General features: G+C 37.4%; 1 long non-coding RNA gene across 2 annotated transcripts in view; it reads left to right on the forward strand.

The window, feature by feature from the left end:
• Nucleotides 1–10,844, forward strand: part of LOC141518107 (uncharacterized) — a 30,274-nt gene extending 19,430 nt beyond the window's left edge. For both annotated transcript variants that reach the window (XR_012477089.1, XR_012477090.1), the window contains one exon: nt 9,899–10,844. This is a non-coding gene — a long non-coding RNA (uncharacterized LOC141518107). The remainder of the gene's footprint in view (nt 1–9,898) is intronic.
• Nucleotides 10,845–18,173: the final 7,329 nt, after the last annotated feature.

The following is an 18,173-nucleotide window of genomic DNA, read 5'->3' on the forward strand; positions in this document are numbered from 1 at the left end:
CTGGGTACATAGTAGGTACTTAACAATCTAAACTTTGGGAGATTGAAAGCAGTTGAGATTAAATCAAGAACAAGATTGTTTTATCTCTTCCATATCTCCATAGTTAGGGGCACAATGCTGCACTCTCAACCTCCAAGCCAGCCCTAGAAATCTGGAAAATCATGTAAAAATTTTCATTCCAGAGAAAGCCAGCATTCCTTTCTTTTTCTTTTATGAGGTATTTACAATACTTTATTGTAAAATTTATAATAATTTGGTATTATACAGTTTTATATATATACTATACATTTCTGAGTTTCTAAATTTGTTCTGTGTGTTGTTGGCTAGCCTTCATGTGTCATCTGCAGTTTCCATAAAATTCCCCAAGACATTCTCATTTAATTTCTTATGCTGAACAGCAATACATCAAAACCAAGAGAGAGAACACTGGAGATGTGGAGTTGGATAACTGTAATTACTAGATGGTCTGAATATAATAGGGGATCTTAACTTTTTTGTATTCTAGACCCCTATAGCAATGTGGTAATCTATGACCACCTTCTCAAAATTAACTTTTTAATTGAATAAATTGTAGAGAGTTACAAAGGAAATAAGTAACAGTGAACTAGAATTATTAAAATATTAATTTTTGAGACTTCTGGTCAAGATGGCAGAGAGAAGGCAGGCACAGTGATAATCTCCTGATATCCCTGCATAAATAATATGAAACAAACCTCTTAACAGAAATCCAATCAACAAAACCCAGAAAGAAAAGCCAGGAGAAGAACAGCTTCCTCAGGATATGTCTTCCACAATCTTGAGTGAGTCCCACAGCAGAGGGTAGCATACTCTGCCAGGAGCATGGGCCCAGTGAAAGCCTGGGAGCCTGGATTAGCCAGGGATTAGCCTGATTAGCAATGGGGCAGGAGCTGGGGAGCCTGAGAGACTGAGAAGCAGACCAGCTTGATCAATGAGTGTCAAGGGCTAGAGCCCCATGAGAGCTAGAGTCAATTAGGGAACAGAGGCATTGGTGGTGGCAATGACGTCCGGAGCTTGCCAGCAGGGCTGAGAGAGAGTTCTGGTATGGGAGAGCTGCAGACATCGATCCCTGGGCTCCTCTGGTCCAGAGGAACTCAGAGTCCACACCTCCATTTCAGCTGAAGCCTCTTCCCAGAACAAAGATAAATACAGGTGCCCCAGGTACAGGTGTGTGAGCAGCAGAACCACCTCAGTTGACAATAGGGAGAGTGATCACCTCACCCTAGGGTATAGCCCACCATTGATCTAAGACAAAAGTATTTAATAGCTTCAACCACTTCCTCTTGGCCAAGGGAGAAGGCCTCAATCAAGGTCACAGACACTCCAGAGAAAGCAACCAGCATCACTTACTGGCCAGCTGGAGATATTATACTCAGTGAGTAAAGCCTCTAGGGATCCCAACACTAAACCTCTGTGAGCAAGCCCCTCCCCAACACAAGGTCTTAGTAAAATGAAGAAAGGCCAGTGGAAAGGAGGGTCCATAGAAAAGTTCTTGGAAGGAAAAGACCCTAACTCAGAGAGACCTAGAACCTCTGAGGAGAATATGACCTGCTCTCCAGCACAGAAAGATTTCCTTGAAGAAATAAGGAAGAAGTTTAAACATCAGTTGGAAAATTTGGGAAAAGAAACCCAAGAGAAGATTAACACCTTGCAACAAGAAAACAAATCATTGGAAAATAGAACTGGATAAAGGCAAAAAGAAAATTCTCTGAAAACCTCAATTGGTCAAATGGAAAACACTCTCAAAAATAGAATTGACCAATTGGAAAAGGAGTTGCAAAAAAGGTAAATGAAGAAAATTCTTCTCTAAAAAAAAGAATGGAGTTTGTGGAAACTAATGACTTCATGAGACAGCAAGAGCCTATTAAACAAAACCAAAAAATAGGAAAAAAAATATGAGAAAATGTAAATACCTCATCAGCAAAACCACTGACCACAAGAATAGATCAAGAAGGGACAACCTGAGAATTATAGTTCTTCCTGAAAATACTGACGAGGAAAAAAAAAGAGTAGATTTAATATTACAGAATTTAGTAATGGAAAATTGTCCTGATATCATGGAACCAAAGGGCAAAATAGTTATTGAAAGAATATATCAATCCCCTCTAGAAAGAGATCCTAAAATGAAAACACCAAGGAACATTGTGGCCAAATTCCAGAACTATCAGATAAAAGAGAAAATCCTGCAAGCATCCAGAAAGAACAATTTAAATACCAAGGAGCCATAGTAAGGATTACCCAGGACCTGGCTGCATAAACATTAAGGGATCAAAGGGCCTGGAATGATATTCTAAAGAGCAAAGGAGCTTGGAATGAAGCCAAGAATCCGTTATCCAGCAAAGCTGAGCCTTCTCCTTCAGGGGAAAAGATGGACATTTAACAAAATGGAAGACTTCCAACAATTCCTGATGAAAAAACCAGAGCTAAATAGAAAATTTGGACATCAAACAGAAAGTTCAAGAGACACAAGAAAAGGTTTACAAAAAGGGAGGTAAAGAAAAAACCTGCTATCCAATAAGATGAAACTGGCTATATCCCAGCATAAGAAAAAAAGATTCTCATAACTCTTGAGAATTTTAATTCTATTAGAGAGAATATACTTAGCCAGAAGTAATGGACACTCATGACTTATACATGAGACTGCTACCCAATGGGATGAAACTGGCTATATCCCTACTTGGGAGAAATACTCTAATAACTCTCAAGAATTGTAACTCAGAGAGAATACACTTAGCCAGAATTGATGGATACTCAGGATTTTCTATGACTCAGATAAAATGATTTTTTTACAAGGCAATGGAGTTAAGTGGCTTGGCCAAGGCCACATAGCTAGGTAATTATTAAGTGTCTAAGTCTGGATTTGAACTCAGGTACTCCTGACTCCAGGGCTGGTGCTCTATCCACTGTACCACCTAACCTCCCTGATAAAATGATTTAAAAGCATTTCCTCCTTAAAAAGGTGGGGCAGGAAGGAGATGGGAGGAGGGAGGGGATTGAATGGGGTAAATCTCATTACATTAAGAGGTACGAAAGACCTATGGTAATAGAGGGAAAGAAGGAAGATGAGAAACACCTGAAACTTCCTCTCATCAGACCTGGCTTAAAGCTAACTTATACACATACACACACACTCAGTTAACTTAAAAAACATCTTACCTTTAAGTATTAAAAGGGGAAAAGTGGAGGGGGGGAATGGAGATAGGGAAGGGGAGAAAAAGGGGAACTAACAGAAAGAAGGGAAGGGAAAAGGGAAAGAGGGAAAGGGAAAGAAAGGGGAAGGGGTGGATATAGGAGGGCAAACACACTGAAGGGGGAGGTATTCAGAAACAAAATACTGGGGAATATGGATAGGTTTTTTAAGGTTTTTGCAAGGCAAATGGGGTTAAGTGGCTTGCCCAAGGCCACACAGCTAGGTAATTATCAAGTGTCTGAGATGAGATTTGAACCCAGGTACTCCTGAATCTAAGGCCAGTGCTTTATCCACTGTGCCACCTAGATGCTCCTGGAAATATGGATAAGGGGGGGGGGGGGAAGGGGGAAAACACAAACAGACAGAAGATACCTTGGAGGACAATAAGAAGTTAGTAATTACAACTTAGAATGTGAATGGAATGAACTCTCCCTTAAAATGTAAGTGAATTGCAGATTGGATTAAAAACCAGACTCCTACAATATACTTCTTACAAGAAACTCATTTGAAGCAGAAAGATACATATAGAGTAAATGTAAAAGGTTGAAGAAAAATATATTTTGCTTCAGCTGAAGTGAAAAAAAGCAGGGGTAGCAATCCTTATCTCGAAAAGTGGATGCAAAAAAAATAGGTAATATTAAAAGAGATAAGGAAGGAAACTATATCCTCCTAAAAGGTAACACAGATAATAAAGTGATTTCAATACTGAATATGCATGCGCCCAATGGGATAGTATCCCAATTTCTTAGAGGAGAAGCTGAAAGAACTACAGGAAGACACAGAGAGCAAAACTCTACTAGTGGGAGACATCAACCACCCACTCTCAGATTTAAATAAGTCGAATCATGAAATAAACAAGAAAGAAGTTAAGGAGGTAAATAGATTGTTAGAAAACCTAGATATGATAGACCTGTGGAGGAAACTGAATGGGGATAGAAAGGAATATACCTTTTTTTCTGTAGTACATGGCACTTACACAAAAATTGACCATGTACTAGGCATAAAAAATCTAATAATGAATTGCAGAAAGGCAGAAATACTGAATACATCTTTCTCAGATCATAATGCAATAAAAATCATATGCAATATTAGGCCAGGGAGATACAGACCCAGAAATAATTGGAAACTGAATAATGTCATTTTAAAGAATTAGGGGATCAAATTATAGAAAGAATTAATTATTTCACCCTAGATAATGACAATAATGAAACAAAATACTAAAACCTATGGGATTTACTCAAAGTGGCTGTCAGGGGATATATTATATCTTTAAATGCTTACATGAATAAATTAGAGAAAGAGGAAATCAATTAACTAAATATGCAAATGAAAAAATTAGAGAAAGAACAAATTAAAAACCTCAATTAAATACCAAATTAGAAATTCTAAAAATTAAAAGAGAAATTAATAAAAGAAAAAGCAAAAGAAACTATTGAATTAATAAATAAAATCAAGAGTTGGTTTTATGAAAAAACCAATAAAATTGATAAACCTCTGGTCAATTTGATTAAAAGAAAGAAAGAAGAAAACCAAATTGCTAGTATCATAAATGAAAATGGTGAACTCACCACCAATGAAGAGGAAATTAAAGTAATAATTTGAAATTATTTTGCCCAACTCTATGCCAATAAATTTGATAATCTAAGTGAAATGGATGAATATTTACAAAAATATAAGTTGCCCAGGTTAAATGAAGAGAAGATTAGATACCTAAACAAACCTATCTCAGAAAAAGAAATTCAACAAGTCATTATTGAACACTCTAAGAAAAAAACCTCCAGGGCCTCATGGATTCACAAGTGAATTCTACCAAACATTTAAGCAACAATTGGTTTCAAGTCTATATAAACTCTTTAGAAAAATAAGGGAAGATGGAACTCTGCCTAACTCTTTCTATGAAACCAATATGGTGCTGTTACCTAAACCAGGAAGTGTTAAAACAGAGAAAGAAAATTAAGACCTATCTCCCTGATGAATATAGAGGCAAAAATCTTAAATAAAATCTTAGCAAAACGATTACGTCAAGTTATCACTAGGATAATACATTATGACCAAGTAGGATTTATCCCAGGAATGCAGGGTTGGTTCAATATTAGGAAAATTATTAGTATAATTAATTATGTCAACAACAAATCTATCAGAAATTATATGATTATATCAGTAGATGCTGAAAAAGCTTTTGACAAAATAAAGCACCCATTCCTAGTAAAAACATTAGAGAGTGTAGGAATGAATGGACTTAGAATAATAAGAGCATCTTTCTGAAACCATCAACAAACATTATATTCAATGGGGAGAGGCTAGAGGCATTCCCAATAAGATCAGGGGTGAAACAAGAGTGCCCATTATCACCACTACTATTCAATATCATATTAGAAATGTTAGCTTCAGCAATCAGAGAAGAAAAAGAAATTGAAGGAATTAGAATTGGGAAGGAAGAGACAAAACTCTCACTCTTTGCAGATGACATGATGGTATACCTAGAGAATCCCAAGAAATCATCCAAAAAACTACTGGAAACAGTTAGAAACTTTAGAAAAGTTGTAGAATATAAAATAAACCCACATAAATCTGCAACTTTTCTGTAGATGACTAGCAAGAAACAGCAGGAAGAGCTAGAAAGAGAAATCCTATTCAAAGTAACCTCAGATGATATAAAATACCGTGGAGTCTATTTGCCAAGGCAGACTAAGAAACTTTTTGAAAACAATTACAAAACACTTCTCACACAAATAAAATCAGATTTAAATACCTGGGCTAACATCAACTGCTCATGGATAAGTTAAGTTAATATAATAAAAATGACAATTCTACCAAAACTAAACTACCTGTTTAGTGCCCTACCAATCAAAATTCCAAAAAATTACTTTAATGAGTTAGAAAAAGTGGTAAGTAAATTCATATGGTGAAATAAAAAGTTAAGAATTTCCAGGGATTCAATGAAAAAAAGTGAAAAAGAAGGTGGCTTAGCCCTACCTGATCTAAAATTATATTATACAGCATCAGTCATCAAAACTGTCTGGTATTGGCTAAGAAATAGAGTGGTGGACCAGTGGAATAGACTAGGTGCAGTAACAGGAGACGATTATAGTAATCTGCTGTTTGATAAACCCACAGTGTCAAGCTATTGGGATAAAAACTCTCTCTTCTATAAAAACTGCTGGGAAAATTGGAAGTTAGTATGGAAGAAACTTAGATTAGACCAACACCTCACACCCTATATACCAAGATAAGATCAAAATGGTTACAGGATTTAGACATAAAAAATAGTATTATAAGCAAACTAGAAGATCAAGGACTAGTTTACCTGTCAGATCTATGGAAAGGGAAGAAGTTTATGACTAAGGAAGAGATGTAGAACATCACTAAAAACAAATTAGATAATTTTGATTACATTAAATTAAAAAGCTTTTGAAAAAATAAAACAAAAAAATTTTTAAAAATAAAAAGCTGGGGCAGCTAGGTGGTCTAGTGGATAAAGCACCAGCCTTGGAGTCAGGAGTACCTGGGTTCAAATCCAGTCTCAGACACTTAATAATTACCTAGCTGTGTGGCCTTGGGCAAGCCACTTAACCCTATTTGCCTTGCAAAAACCCTAAAAGATAAAAATAAAAAGCTTTTGCATAGCTAAAACCACTGTAACCAAGATCAAAAGAAATGTAGTAAACTGGGGAACAATCTTTACAACTAGTATTCTGACAAAGGACTCATTTCTAAAACATACAGAGAACTGAGTCAACTTTTTTAAAAATAAAAAGTCATTCCCCAATTGACAAATTGCAAAGGATATGCAAAGGTAATTTACAGATGAAGAAATCAAAATGACCCATAGTCATATGAAAAATTGCTCTAAATCATTACTTATTAGAGAAATGCAAATTAAAGCTTCCCTGAGGTACTACTTCACACCTCTCAGACTGGCCAATATGACCAGAAAGGACAATGATCATTATTGGAAGGGATGTGGGAAATCTGGGACACTATAACATTATTGGTGGAGCTGTGAACTCATCCAACCTTTCTAGAGAGCAATTTGTAATTATGCTCAAAGGGCAACAAAAATGTACATACCCTTTGATCCAGTAATACCACTACTGGATCTATACCCTGAATAGATCATGAAAAAAAGGGTAAAAACATCACTTGTACAAAAATATTCATAGCAGCCCTGTTTGTGGTGGCAAAGAATTGGAAATTAAGTAAATGTCCTTCAATTGGAGAATGGCTTAGCAAACTGTGGTATATGGATGTCATGGAATACTATTGTTCTTTTAGAAACCGGGAGGGATGGGAATTCAGGGAATCCTGGAGGGATATGCATGAACTGATGCTGAGTGAGATGAGCAGAACCAGAAAAACATGGCGGTGATGATCAACCTTGATGGACTCTCTCATTTCATCAATGCAATAATCAAGGACAATTTGGGACTTTCTGAGATGGATAATACCATCTGTATCCAGAGAAAGAACTATGGACAAAGACCAAGGACTAGTACCTTTAATTTAGAAAAAACTGACATCTTATTGTCTGATCTTGCTATCTCTTATCTCTTTTACTTTATGTTTCTTCCTTAAGGATATGATTTCTCTCATCACATTCAATTTGGATGAATGCATACCATGGAAACAATGTAAAAACTGACAAATTGCCTTCTGGAGGGGGGGGAATAAAACTCAAAATAAATAAAATCTTTAAAAAGTCAAAAAAAATATTTTTTAACAACCCAATACACAGAACCCAAATTAAGAACCCTAATCTACAAGAAAATTACAAAGGTTATTCAAAATCTAAAACTGGAAGGAGTCTTAGAAATAGATAAAAAAGGAATATCAGATTTGGAATCAGAAGACCTATGTTCAGATCTCAACTTTATCATTTTACTTGCTGTGACCTTACTCACTATTTCTTTTGCCTGTCATCTGTATAACAAGTAAGTTAGACTAGATGACCTCTAACTTCCTTTTACTATCAACCCTATGATCTCTATAACCTCCTTATTTTACAGATGAAGAAACGGAGGCATAGAGAGGTTAAATAAGTCACCCTAAGTCATATAAGTGAACATGGGAAGTATATGTTTACAGGAAGGGCCAGCACCACTGGTGAGAGGGCTTACTGAATCCTTTTCAGGAATACTCATCCACCTTGGGTGTCCACCATCCAACTTTCACCTGTGGCTCCAAGACGCTGTAGCATGTTCATTGGCCACCTCCCAGTAAACCATCTCAGTCAACTGGCTAAACCAGGTTGAGGGCAACTGGCAGGCCTCAAACTTGTCAGCAAGTTAGGGGCTGTTTACCCCAACTGTGGGAAGACAGATGTAATAGCAGATGAGAACAATCTGTTTGCTCATGAAGGTGGCTGATGCAAGTTTGGTGGGACATCTAAAACTTGGTCCAACCTCAGTCACCAAGGTCGTTTTAACTTGCTGCTGGACTTGGATAACTCTGGAAGAGAGAGTGCATCCAATGACTGTGCAACTCTGCCTCACTTAAATTCAATTTATGAATAAGACATTATCCTGTAATATCACTGGTCTTTTTCAAAAAGGAGAGATGAACAATGGCAGGAGCAAAATTGGCTAGGGATGGGAAATGCCAAATGAGGACAGTCAGCTTTATTTTAATTCTTGGAATTCCATTCCAAATACTTTTATTAAGTGTTTCCTGGAGGCATATTGTGGACAAATAATAAATGCAATGGTCAAAATAAGGTTTTAAAAAAAACAAATGCAAACTACTCTTATTTTTCTGAGAACTTTTGTGACTCCTAATTGTTAAGACTAATTAATTATGACTGGAAAGTTAAAACCAATGATGGGGATAGGATTGCTGTTTTTTTTCCTATCATCAACCATTTACACCAAGTTCTGTAATTCATCAATGATAATTATTTGTAAAAGTACAATAATCATCCACTAGCATCTTCCTTTAGAGCATCAGAATGGCAGTGAGTTTGCCAAGGTTACCAATCTGAGAAGGTTCCATGTACATGTCCTGTGATGGAGTCTATGTCTGTCATCTGAAGTCCAACTAAGCACATCCAGACAGTATGTCGCCAGGCCAGCTGCAGAGTGATAATTTCAAAGACCAACTGCCAATCTCCAGAAGGACTGTGTTCTAATCTGTATAAGAAAAACCCATACCTTTGAAATTTTGAAGGTTAGCTCCCAATGACATAGGGCTTCTTGGCTACAAAACTCTTCAAGGTATTTCATTTAATTCTCACAAACAACTCTGTGAGGTAACCTGGACAAATATTATTTTTCTCCATTTCTCAGAAGAGGAAAGGATAAGTGACTTGCTCAAGGTCCACATAGTAAGTAATGGAGCTGAATTGAATTCAGATTTCCTGATGCCAACTCTAGCAGCTATCCCATACTGTTTTCAAAAAAACATTGATTGTAACTCTTTTATTGGGAGAGGGGGAGGAATAGAGATTTAATCACCTCTAGAAACTCTACCAAAAATGGAATTAGATTACAATGGGGTCATATATTTAGATCTGAAAGGAGTCTTGCTTCAATCCTCTCACTTTGTAAAGTAGCCAGTTGAAATCAAAAGAGGGGAGGTGACTTATTTAAGGTTATATAGCAGAACTAGGGTTTGAATGCAAAAATTTGTATTTTGCTGCTGCACAGCTTTGAAATGTTACCTCGGATCTAAATAGGATTTAATTTTGTTTTCCAGGCTATTTCTACCCTTTATGAACCCATGACTACTTATGCTAAGAAGCCAGATGAACAGAAGGATGCAAACATCTACACTTCAATCTCCTCAGACTCATTACCAGAGCTGAACCCAAATCCATCAGTCCTGGCACCCCCCACCACTCCTGATGATCCAGTAGCTCCCAAGGAGGTTGGTTAAAGGGAAGGAAGAAGCCTTAGATCTCAGAGAGGGACAGAGTGAGTTCTCTTCAGCAAGTACCTACTTGACCTAACCCACCACCCAAACATCTGTGAGCAGACTGGTTTCAGAGGAAATAAAGATTTTGAAGACCTGGAACATCATCTAATTAATCAACTTTTCTGTTTTGCAAACAAGAAAACTGAAGTCCAGAGAGAGAAAATGACTTCCTTCAGATTCCATGGACTCAAGATCAAGACCCAAGTTCCTTTTCAAAAGTTTTGACTTGAAGAGATATTAGATTTTGTCCTGGTGGACTAGAGCATGTGGGGAAATCATTTGAACTGAAGGTATCCTCTAGAAGTGATAAGTCTCCAAAGCTACTTTTTCTTCAGCTGAGTGTGGATAGAGATAAAGCCATGGATAGGGACTAAACCTGTGATTTTATTCTTTAGAGAAACCCCAGGTGAGGAAAAATCCCTCTGCTAATGCAGATAATCTGGGCATTTTGTCTGAATATCATCTCAGTGTGTTGCCTAGAACAATGAGACTTGTCCAGGGTCACAAATCAGTATGTGAACTCAGATCTTGGTTTTCTATCCATCTGTTAAATGATGCTGCCTGGACACCTGCCTCCTTGGTTGGTTCTTTTTTTTAATTGAAATCTTATTTTATTTTCCAATCACATGCAGTGGTAGTTTTCCAACATTTATCCATTTGTAAATTTATGAGTTCCATATTTTTCTTCCCCTTTCTCTTCCCTCCCCCCCTCCCCACGGAGGCAAAAGTCTGGTAAATTTGCATATATATCTTCATGCATACCATGTTTACATGTTTACATAATAATAATAATTTTGTGAAAGAGGAATTAGAACTAAAGGGAAAGAAAAAACTTGGTTGATTCATGATCATGCTTTTGAGTTTTGCTTCTCTGCCTCTTGAGCCAAGTGTTGCATTCTTTCTTGATCCATAGACTGTTACCTCACTTGGAGTGACATTCCTGCCTTTGGACCTTGGCCAAGTTTCTGATTTGGCTGTGTGGGCTTCCAGATGCTCCCCTTTCTAGGGAAGTTTCCACATTTGGTGACTTCTCAGGACAGATCCTCTTCCCTCTACTTTCACTTGAGGACTGCTGATAAGCCAGTGATCTAAGGATATGTGCATGTTTGTTACCCTTTGGGCATAATTCTAGAATGCTCTCCAGAAATGTTGGATAAGTTCACAGCTCCACCAACAATACACTAGTGTCCCAGATTTTCCACAGCCCTTCCAATGTTGATCATTGTCCTTTCTGGTCATATTGGCCAGTCTGAGAGGTGTGAGGTGGTGCCTCAGAGAAGCTTTAATTTGCATTTCTCTAATCAGTAATGATTTAGTGCCATTTTTCATATGACTATGGATTTGCTTTTATTTCCTCCTCTGTAAATTGCCTCTGCAAATCCTTTGACCATTTGTCAATTGGGGAATAGCTTGTTTTTTTTAATAAATTTGACTCAGTTCTCTATATATTTTAGAAACGAGTCCTTTGCCAGAAATACTAGTTATAAAGATTGTTTCCCAATTTACTACATTTCTTTTGATCTTGGTTATAGTGGGTTTTTTGTGCAAAAGCTTTTTAATTTAAGGTAATCAAAATTATCTAGTTTGTTTTTAATGATGTTCTCTATCTCTTCCTTGTTCATAAACTGATTCCCTTTCCATAGATCTGACAGGTAAACTATTCCTTGATCTCCTAGTTTGCTTATAATATTGTCTTTTATGTCTAAATCCTATACCCATTTTGATCTTATCTTGGTATAGGGTGTGATATGTTTGTCTAATCCAAATTTCTGCCATACTAACTTTAACATTCCTTTAAAAAAAAAAAAACATTGAGTTCTAAATTATATCTCTCTTTCTCGGCCCTTCCCCCAACACTGACAAGGTAAACAAAATGATATAGGTTATACATGTACAGTCATGGGAAGCATATTTCTATGGGACTTATATTGTAAAAGAAAAACAGACAAGAAAACCAAGAAAAATAAAGAAAAAATAGCTTTGATCTGCATTCAGACTCCATCAGTTCTTTCTCTGAAGATGAAAAACATTTTTTCATGAGTACTTCAGACTTGTCTTGGATTATTGTATTGCTGAGAATAATTGTCATCCACAGTTCATCATTGAACAATATTGCTGTTACTATATACAATGTTCTCCTGGTTCTCATTTCACTTTGATACATGTACTCATGTAAGTCTTTCCAGGTTTTTTGAGAGTATCCTATTCATCATTTTTTTTTTAGATTTTTCAAGGCAATGGGGTTAAGTGGCTTGCCTAAGGCCACACAGCTAGGTAATTATTAAGTGTCTGAGGTCAGATTTGAACCCAGGTATTCCTGATTCCAAGGCCGGTGCTCAATTCACTGTGCCACCTAGTGGCCCTGTTCACTGCGCCACCTAGCTGCCCCCTGTTCATCATTTCTTATAACCCAATAGTATTCCATCATAATCATATACAACTTGTTCAGTCATTCCCCAGTTGATAGTCATCCCCTCAATTTCCAATTCTTTGCCTAAAGGGCTGCTATACATTTAGATCCTTTTCCTTTTTGTTTCTACCTCTTTGGAATACAGACCCAGTATTTGATAATGATTGGTCAAAGGGTACACAAACCATGTCTTATATAAATTCTATATCTCCTCAGTGCCTGACACCAAGCTCTTCAAAGAGAAGGGGCTTGATACATTTTTATCAAATGAATGAAAAAGTGATTACCCAAGCATTCTGAGTTGTTTATCTCCTACCAAAGCCAAAATATAAGCAAGTAGTTCCATCAGGATTGGTAGCCAACCTTCTTTCCTATAAGCCTTTAAAGAACCCAGCCCTGGCTGGGAGGCTAGTAGAACCCCAATCGCTTCCCTAGAGGTTTCTCCTCTACTTGAAACTAGATTGGAGATTGCTTTCTAAGTTTCCATGGATCCTTGGAGTCAGAAAACCTGGGTTTGAATCCTAATCTTGTTGCTTATTAGATGTGATCCCTGGGCAAGTTCATTGACTCCAGGTATAGATTCTGTGGCCTCTTAGGACCCCTGGAATGAGATAGTTTTCAAGTTTCCTTCCAACTCAAAGTCTATGATTTAGATGAGAGAATTTAAATTCCTGAACCTTAAACTCAATGCACCCAGTCTCCTGAACTCCTGGGCCATCTTGGTTTCAGAGACCTGCCCCACCCCAAGTCTAATGACTTCTCCCCTCTTCTCCATCTAGTCTCACCACTTTCTCTTTGGGGCATATAGCACCCCTTCCTTTCTTTCCATTCTAAATCCATCTTCATATCCTTGGGCCACAAGAGTATATTTTCTGCAATTTATTTAAAAGTAAAAGAACACATAAATCCAGAGACAAGTGGATGGATGTATGGATTTATAAACTATCTTCGGAGAAGGAACTGATGAATAGAAATATAGTTTTACATAACACATATACATATTTATATATACCTACACACACACACACACACACACACACACACACACATATCTGTATTAAATGGTTGCCTTCTCTGGTGCAGGTGGGAAGAAAAAAAGGATGAAGTTCAGAGCTTAAAATATAACCAAAAAATGAATTTAATTCAATTTTTTTTAAAATAAGGGTGAATAAAAGAAAGGTGCCTAACTCCAGACCTAGAAGTACTTAGGTTTTCTAATCTTATTATTAGTTATAGTTCCCAAGCTTAGAATAGTCTATGAGGGCAGGATTGTCTCCTGATTCTGGGCCTCAGTTTTTTAATCTGTAAAACTGATTGATTGGACTAAATGATCTCTAAGGTATCTCCCAGCTCTGACTCCTAAAATCCTCCCTAAACTAAGAGCCATACCCAGCTCTCCTTGAGGTTTCAGAGGAAAATAATGTCTTTGCTTTTCAAAGTCAATTTTGAAATTCCTCAGTGCTCCACTCGTGATTGAACCAGTCCAGAAGCTTCTTGATGGCATAACTAGTTTGTTATGGGTTTTTTATCCATATTTCTATATGAAGTCTTTCCTGCCCACCTTGGATACTCCTGCCCATCTTTCAAAATTGTCATCCAATTTTATTTACATATATAATCCACATACAATGTCTCCATTAGATAGATTATAAACTCTTTAAGGTTAAGAACTGTGTCACTTTTGTCCTATTTCCTTAGCTTCTAACACAGTGCCCACCACGTGGTAGGAAAATAATAGATGCATGTCAGTTAACTAGTTACTGCCTCATCACTTTGATAGCTAAATATTTATTCTTCATTTTTTGTTTAAACATATTATTATTTCATTAAAATATTTCCAAATTACATGTTACATATAATTATATATTACATGCAATATACATATGATAAAATTATCATTTTTAAGACCTGTGTCAACAGGTTATTAGCTTCACCATCTTGTGCTAAGTATTATTCTCCCTGGACATCAGTTCCTTACCCTATAAAATGAGGGAGTGGGTCTCCTGTCATTCAGAGATTCTGTAAAGACACCAGAACATTCTCAACAATTAAACTAGCTACTGGGGATAGCTAGGTGGTACAGTGGATAGAGCAACAGTCCTGAAGTCAGGAGGACCTGAGTTCAAATTTGACTTCAGACATTTAATAATTTCCTAGCTGTGTGACCTTGGACAAGTCACTTAACCCCATTGCCTTAAATAAATAAATTTTTAAAAAACCCTACCCTCTGTTCTTCTTTCAATAAACAAGAGATTGGTAATAAATTTCCCTCTTCCTGAAGGGGGAAATGAAATCCCAAGAAGTTAATTGATTTGTCCATGGTTAAATAGATAATATAGCCAGGATATAAACTGGGGCCTTCTGCTCTAAATCTAACATTTGTATAAAGATCATTTCAAAGTCCTATTTACATAAGTCTAGAGTGTAATTTGGTAGACTAATTTCTTTATAATGTATACATTTTGTTGTTTTTTTGGAATGGAATTTCATTTTCTGTCATTTTTTTCCTGGTCTTTGCTGGTAGTAAATGATATTTGTGAATTTATTTCCTATTCTTCTAACTTACTGAAATTAATAATCATCTGAATTATTGTTTTTGCTGATTCTCTGGGGTGCAAGGCTTACTTTTTGTGTTCACAAAAGTGATATGGAAATATATAGGAAGCAAGAACCGTGTACATTTGCAAAAATGGCTACAGTAAAAATAGACCAATTTAGTACATGTAATAGAATTTTATTCTATAACCTGAGTTGTATCTATAAGGGGTAAAAGAAGCAGGTTTTTTGAAATTACCAAGCTAAATGTGGAAATACGTTTTTGCATGACTTCATATGTATGATGGATATCATAATTCTTCCCTTTTCAGTGTGTATGAGAATAAGTGAAAAGAGGAAGAGAATTTGGAACTGAAAATAAAAACAAAAAGAAATTGCTAAGCTAATATTAACCACTCACTTTGTCAATGGTCTTGCTCTATAAAAGACAACATCATGGGGTGGAGCCAAGATGGTGGCCTGAAGGAAGCATTTCCCGAGAACTCTGACCCTCCAAACCCCAAGAAAACAAAGAAAGGATGGCTTTAGCCAAAATTTAGCAGGGAAGAACCCATAGAAAGATTGAGTGACATATTCTCCCAGTCCAAGATAACTTAGAACTTCTGTGGGAAAGATGTGTTTCACCAGGAGTGGGGGGGGGGGGGTTGCCCAGCCCAGCCCAGAAATCACCAGCAACAGCCTGAAGGGGTGGTGAGAGAATTCTGCTGTACCTGGGTGAGTGTGGAGTGAAGAGCACCAGCTGCAGAATCTGCAGCGGGAATCGGGAGAAAGCAGCCTGCACCCCCCAGAGATGGTAAGAGGGTCAGGGAAGACAGCAGAGATTTCTGTTCTCCCTGGGGTAGGACTCTGTTGTTTGCCTACACTCATATATTGCAGTTTAAGCTTCCATACTAAAATAGCTGGATCCTGCCTTATAGCCCCAGGACAGAGGGCTGTGCTGTGGTCATCTACATATCAAAGCACAGGCTAGATAGCATAAGACCTTCAAGGAATAAAGGTCCCAGTGGGGTGTCCCTCCAAAAAAAAAAACCCAACCCCAAGGCCTTGAAAGTGCTGTAAATTAGTCCTGCACTGAGGAAATGAGTAAACAACAGAAAAAGAAGGATCTGATCATAGAAAATTACTTTAGTCCCATGGAAGATCAAAACACATACTCAGATGATGACAGAAATCAAAGCTTCCAGATCCAAAACCTCCAAGAGATATAGAAAATGGGCTCAAACTGTGGATGAGCTCAAAAAAGACTTTTGAAAAGCAATTAAGGGAGGTGGAGGAAAAATTGGGAGGAGAAATGAGAGTGAGCAAATCATGAAAACCAAATCAAAAACTTGGTGAAAGATATACCAAAAAATACTGAAGAAATTATGTTGGGGTGGCTAGGCGGCATGGTGGATAAAGTAACAGCCCTGGAGTCAGGAGAACCTGGGTTCAAATCTGATTTCAGACACTTAATAATTGCCTAGCTGTGTGGCCATGGGCAAGCCACTTAACCCCGTTTGCCTTGCAAAGAAAAAAAAAACCAACCTAAAAAAAAAGAAAATAATATGTTAAAAACCAGTTTAGACCTAATGGAAAAAGCAAAACAAAAGGCAAATGAGAAGAATTCCTTAAAAAGCAGAATTGGCTAGCTGGAAAAGGAGATAAAAAAGCTCTCTGAAGAAAGTAACTCCTTCAAATGCAAGTGGAACTAAAGGAAGCTGATGACTGCAAGAAAGCAGGAAGAAATAAACTCTGCAAAAAAAGGCAAAAATTAGAAGAAAAACAACTGACCTGAAAACAGATCCAGAAGAAATAATTTAAAAATTATTGGGCTATCTGGAAGCCACGACCAGGAGAAGAGCCTAGACTTCATTTTTCAAGAAATAATATAGCAAAATTGCCCTGAGATCCTAGAAGCTGAGGGTAAAATAGAAATTGAGATAATTCACTGGTCACCCCCTGAAAGGGATCCCAAAAGAAAAACTTCCAGGAATATTATAGCCAAATTCCAAAACTCCCAAATCAAAGAGAAAATTCTAAAAGCTGCCAGAAACAGACAATTCAACTACCGAGGCTCCATAGTCAGGATTACACAGGATCTGGCACCATCTACATTAAGGGCTCATAGGGATTGGAATGTGATATTCCAGAATGCAAAAGATCTTGGTTTACAACCGAGAATCAACTACCCAGCAAAACTGAACATCCTCTTTCAGGGGAAAAGATGGACTTTCAATGAAACAGGGAACTTTCAAAATTTCCTATCGAGATGACCAGAGCTAAAAAGAAAGTTTGATCTCCAAGTACAGGACTCTGGTGAACCATAGAGGGAGTGGAAGAGAGGAACTAACTATGAGGAACTTGATGATGTTGAACTGTTTGTACTACTGCATGGGAAGAAGATATTGATAACTCATATGAACTTTCTCATTTATAAGAGCTGTTAGAAGGAGTATATATAGACAGGACATAGGAAGGAGCAGAATGTAATGGTATAATAAAGTAAAAAGATGGAGTCAATGGTGACAAAGAAAAGTACTTGGAGGAAGGGGAAAGAGATGAAGAAGAACCTAAGAAATTTCACAAAAGAGTCAAGAAAAAGCTTTTTCAATGGAGTGGAAAGGGGGAGGCAACGGGGAATGAGTGAGCCTTCATTCTCATTGGAAATGGCTCAGGGAGGAAATGACATACACACTTAATAGGATGAGGAAATCTGTCTTGCCCTGGAGAAGGATGGGAGGAAAGGGATGGGATGGGGGGGGAATGGGGGGGAAGTGGGGAATAGGTGACAGAAGAGAGGGAAGATTGAGGGCGAGGGTACTCAGATACAACACACTTTTGGACAGGGCCAAGATGAAAGGAGAGAGAGAGAACAGAACAAATGAGAGTGGGGAGAAATAGAGTGGAGGTACAGCTAGTAATAGCAACTGTGGGAAAAATATTGAAGCAACTTCTCTGATGGACTTAAGCTAAAGAAACAACTCACCCCAGACACAGAGCCATTGGAATCTGAACACCGACTGAAGTACATTTTTTTCTCTCTCTGTTCTTGAGGTTTCCCATCTTCTTGGGGGGGGGTTATATTTATTCTTATGTTTACTCTTATAACAT

The sequence above is a fragment of the Macrotis lagotis genome, chromosome 3 (genome assembly GCF_037893015.1).
Source record: "Macrotis lagotis isolate mMagLag1 chromosome 3, bilby.v1.9.chrom.fasta, whole genome shotgun sequence".
NCBI lineage: Eukaryota > Metazoa > Chordata > Mammalia > Peramelemorphia > Peramelidae > Macrotis > Macrotis lagotis.